Below are 5,609 nucleotides of genomic sequence, written 5' to 3' on the forward strand. Positions count from 1 at the left end.
TCATCAGGAGGTGAATATACATTATATCAATTCCATCATGGGGGATATCTACATTAATAATCCTTGAAATGATCAAAGAATGAAAAGGAGAAATATATTCCAAAATATTAGGGAGAATAAAATATTTTTATTAGCATTTATAAATGTTAATGACTAAATGAATGTATCATGATAGGAATTTATCCTTCTAGAAAGGACATTTAAGAAATACCCCTTTGAGTATATTGGTATTGAGACACTGGCCAGCTAGTGAGATGCTGTAAGAGTTCTACAGTGAGTAGAGCTGAAGAAATATGGGGCACCAAGGAGTGGGTAGGCTCATAAAGGGAAGGCAAAGATCATTTGTTGTTTGCATTAAAAATTATCTCTATAACCTACAATATAATCTATAAAATAGGTTATAGGTCCATGCTATAAGCTTTGGTTATAAGCTTTATTGTGGAATTCTGAGGAGAATGTTTGCTTTCCAGTTTCAGACCCAGGGAGTATCTAGCTTAAATCCACCCTTAGTTTAGCATATCCAAGGTTGATTCTGGATTGCACCACCAAGTCTGGCTTTCCTTGTCCTATCTTACAAAGCACATTTCCCTTTCCAGAGCTACAAGTCCCAAAATAAGCTGGGAAGGGAACTAGCAAGACTCCTTTGGGGGTCAGGCAAATGGAACTCCCCACGGACCACTAAATGCAAGAAACAACAAGGTTCTTGGAAGATTTACATGAGTCCAATCTCTGTGCCAAATTGGAAACATGCACCCTTCAGAACTTATAGCTCTTTTATGTTTCTATCTTTAATTGCAAATTCCAGCTCTAGTTTATTAGTCTTGTCCCTCATGAGTCCCAAGTCTATGATTCTTCATCCAAGATGAAAATATTTTTCCTATCAAGAAGACTAAGATAGTTATTGCCACAATTTCTAGCTTGAGATAACTATTTAAGTCATGGTTTCTCTCAATGTTCCTTGCTGCTGCTGGTTTTGTTAGTTACCACTGAATTGCCACCAGTTCATGGTGAGCTTTTGTACAACACAAGTAAAGATTGTGCAGTCTTGCGCATGCTCACAATAATTGGTATATTTGAACCCATCATTGCAGTCATTATGCCATTCTGTCTCATGGAGGATTTCCCACAGTTCACCGACTATCCACTTTATCAGACACAATGTCCTGTTTTAGAAATTGGCCTTTCCTGATGATACATCCAAGGTAAACAAGGCAAAGTTTTGCCATCCTTAATTTATGGAACATGCTGTCTAGACTTCACTAATCCCTCTCTTATATCATTGTATTTAATTCTTAAGTTAATTTATCTTTTAACATTTGCTGTTATGTAGATCCAGGAAGCTTTTCTCAATGTTAACTCAGATATGCCTGCTTATATGTACTATAATCCCAATACTCCATTATGCTCTGTCTTTCTAGTTTAAATATAGCAGATACTTTCCAAGGGTTATTCTCCCAGCTGCCTTCACATCCTTGTTCATTAGACTGCAGATGAGGGGATTCAACATGGGAGTGACTACATTGTACTGCACAGAGAAGATCAGGTCCAGGGATGAGCCTGAGTTTGACATGAGATAGAGAAGCAAGCCTGAACCATGGAACAAGCTCACTGCTGTGAGGTGGGAGGAGCAGGTGGAGAAGGCCTTGCTTTTGCCTGCGGTGGACCTGCTGCTCAGCATGGTTGAGACCATGTGGACATAGGGATAGGAAATTAAGAAGAAGGTGCCAAGTCCATGTATCATGGCGGAGCAGACCAGAGCTGTGAGTTTGGTGGTGATGTTTGAGCAGGACAGAGGGAAAACAGAGAGGGCAACACATGGCCATAGTGCCTAATGGCATGATTCTCACAGAAATTCAACTTCACAACTGGGAGGAAATTGATTCAAAAGGCCCAGGCCCCAGGGCCCTCGACAAGTTTCACACACAGCTCTGTGTTCATTACTTGGCCATAGAGCAGAGGGTGGCAGATCGCAACACAAGGATCATAGATGAACACTGAAAGCAGAGAGCAACCCAGTCCCTGCAGTGAGAAACACAAATAAGGCTTGAGTCAAGCATTCATCTACTAAGATGTTTTTTTGTCACAGATAGAATGTGCTCCAGCATCTTTGGCGTAGGGCCTGAAGATAAATATCGAAGAACAATAGATTACTCAAGAAAAAGTACCTGGGCATGTGGAAGTGAGAATCAGTACTGGTCATTAAAGGCATCATCAGGTTCCCTAACAGGGTCAGGAGGTACATTTCCAGAAAGAGCATAAAGCGCAGAGCTTGGAGGTGGGGGTCAGCTGAGACCCCAAGGATGATGAACTCAGGGATGATACTGTGGTTCCTCAAGGTCATTGCCAAAGATTGTTCCCTAGAAGTAATATGGAAAATCATAAGACTGGGTTTTTTTCTATCCTCCAGTCTGTTTTAATATTTCATTTTAATTTTTATTAAAATTATTTTAGCCAAAAACATATGTAATAAAAGTTTGCCATCAATCATTTTAAGAGTACAATTCAGTGACATTAATTAGAATCATGGTGTGTTACTGTTTCCATTATTCATTACCAAATGACTTTTACCACCAACACATAAAGTCAATATCCTTTTAACAATACTTTAAATCTCCATTCACTCCAGAACTACCATTATTCTTCCTGGGTCTCTATGTATCTGTCTGTTCTAACCACGTAAGTGCTAAGTGGTAGCATACAATCTTTGGCCTTTTGTGCTTGGTTTATTTCACTCAGCATAACGTTTTCAAAGTTCATCTATGTTATAGCATGTATCAAGACTTCAATTCTTACTAAAACTCAATCATATTTCACTGACCCATGCCATGCCATACCATATTTAGTTTATCCATTAATCTGTTGATTAGCAGTTGGGTTATTTCTTCCTTTTGGCTGTTGTGAATAATGCTTCACTGAACATTAGCATGCACATATCTATTTGAATCCTTGCTTTCAATTTTCATTGGAGTGGAATTTCATGGTTATATGATAATTCTGTGTTTAACCTCGTGAAGAGTATTATTTTATCCCCCCCACCTATCTTCAATGGCTATTGAAGTTCATTATTCTTGTTCTTTATGAACCCAAAATTTCTGTTTCTTTATCAAAGAAACCTGGTATCTATTCTTCTCAGTATTATTATGTCCATAGTGGATGCATGATTTTCCACTCCTACTGCTTTGGCTCTCTTTATATATAACTATTAATCAGCAAATAAAATTTTATCTCCTACAATGGACTAGGTTTTATGCCAAGTATTTAAAATATAATGGAGAATGATTTTAAGAAAGTCTATGCTTTCTTGATTCTAGAGAGAACAGCGTATTTATGATAGGATAATTCTGAAGAGTTGGACTCTAGAATTTGAGTGATTTATAGTACATATGGAGCCACTCACAATTTAACATTGTACTACTTTCAGGAATTAAATTAATACTACAAGTACTGCTATTGTCGTTGAATCCAAAGAGAGGCTAAAGGAAATCTCCTGGAGATCTATAAGGTAACTGAAGAATGACATTTTGAAATCACTTTGGTGTGGTTCACTTCAAAACTAAATTATGTCATTCAAAAGGGGAGTGTGTTAGGCAAAGTTCTCTAGAGAAATACAACCAGGACATTTATAAATATATATATATATACTTATATACATATAAATATATGTATGTATGTATATACATACATATTGGTTCACACAGCAGTACAGAGGATTCAATTCAACTCACTTCAGTGGAACAGTTAATATACTGGAAGTCCTTCAACACACGTGGGCTGCCGGGTCCAATTTCAAGGAAGCAGACAGCAGAGTCCTCCCTAGAGCAAGGCAAGCAGAGTCTGCCACAGGCAGCAAGCAGCAGGGTGGGTCACCAACAGTCAGTAGCTTGGGTGCTTAGGGAAGTGGGACTGAATGGGATATCCAATGCAAGGTGACAGGATCCACCAGTTTCAAGTTCAGGCTGTGTACACACCAGTAGCATGGTGAAGCAGGTCTCAAAGGAGCTTCAAGCTCTTGCAACATGATCCATGGGTTGATCTGGCCCACAGGAAATGTAGCTCACAGGTTCAAGCAGAGAACTAGCAACAGCAGCAGCACGCTTGCTCAAACACACTCCCATCACCAGAGAGCAAGGGAGACGGAGGTGGGCCTTGAAGACCCATTTATCTCTTTGCTCTCTAATCAAACTGCAACCTGATTAATCCCACATGTTCCTATTGGCCAGGTGGGTACAATAAACCTATAGCAGGGAGTGTATGCCATATCCTCAAAAGGAAGAGCAGCCCTGCTTGAGAGAAGAGGAATTTGGGAATCTGAGTGTACCTTTGGAATGTTTCCTGGCATAATTTTCTGGGATGGGTGTATATCTCATATGGCCTGAGGTGCCTGCACAAACAAATAGGGTACATGAATGAGTATTATGCCAGAGTCCAGAGCAACCAGCATAGAGGATGAGCCTCTATAATATTAAGAATGATCTACTTATCAATAAAATTAGTTATAGGATAAGAGTCACTCGCTATTATAATTTTTAAAGAAATGAAATTACAAGAGGATTGGATAATTCAAATCCACTTGTCCAGATTTATGCTGTCCAATACAACTTTCCATAATTAAAATGGTCTCTGTCTACATTGTTCACTACTGTAGCCACTAATCACATATGACTATTGAATCCCTGAAATGTGGTTAATGAGACTGAGGACCTTGTTTTTGAGTTTTATTAAATCATTAACAACTAAAAATAAACTTAATTAACCACATGTTTAGTAGCGATCACACTGAACAGCTTGGTATAAACTATGGTTCCTCTATAGGAAATATATGAAAATTTATAATGATCTTATTTTTATTTCACTTATTTATCTGATAATAAGGTTGTACATATGTATGTATATATCTATATCTATCAAACCATAACTGCCATTGAGTCCATTCTGACTCATCGTGACATTATAGGACACCGTAGACTTGCCCCTATGAGTTTCTGACACTGTAAAACTTTACAAAAGTAGACAGTTCTAGCTAGCTAGCTAGTTTGCTAGCTAGCTATCTATGCTAGCTAGCTCTCCTTTCTTTCTTTCTTGTTGTGGGGTTCCATCTAGTCAGGTTCAACTTCTAAGGACCATTTGTACAACAGAAGGAGACATATTTTGGTTCCATACCATCCTCACAATTATGTCTGTGCTGAAGTCCATTGCTGTAATCACGGGTCAATCCTTCTCATGGAGAGTTTTACTAACTTTTGACAGTGCTCTATTTTAACAAACCATGTCTTTTTCCTGGAACTGATTCCTTCTGATAACATGTCCAGCGTATATGAGATGTCTCACCATTATCCATTCTAAGGAGTAGTCTGACTACAATTCTTTCAAGACAAAATTGTTTGGTCTTTTGGAAATCCATGGTATATTCAATATTCTTAGCAAGCACTGTAATTCAAACACATCAATCCTTCAGAATTCCTTACTTACTGCCAAATGTTTGCATGCATAGAAGGTGATTGAAAATACCATGGCCTTTTAGTTGTTGTTGTTGTTTTGTTGCTTTGCTCTATCTTGTTTTTGTGCATATTATTATCTCTTCAGGTCTACCTAGAAGGGTTAGGCAGGAT

The 5,609-nt window shown here is 38.3% G+C and overlaps 1 pseudogene; it reads right to left on the reverse strand.

Moving 5' to 3' along the window:
- Positions 1 to 1,414: 1,414 nt before the first annotated feature.
- On the reverse strand, positions 1,415 to 2,341 carry LOC115868552 (annotated as a pseudogene).
- Between the last annotated feature and the right edge of the window lie 3,268 nt (positions 2,342 to 5,609).

The sequence above is a fragment of the Echinops telfairi genome, unplaced genomic scaffold (assembly GCF_000313985.2).
Source record: "Echinops telfairi isolate 266 unplaced genomic scaffold, ASM31398v2 ScPeMD7_12;HRSCAF=54, whole genome shotgun sequence".
Taxonomy (NCBI): domain Eukaryota; kingdom Metazoa; phylum Chordata; class Mammalia; order Afrosoricida; family Tenrecidae; genus Echinops; species Echinops telfairi.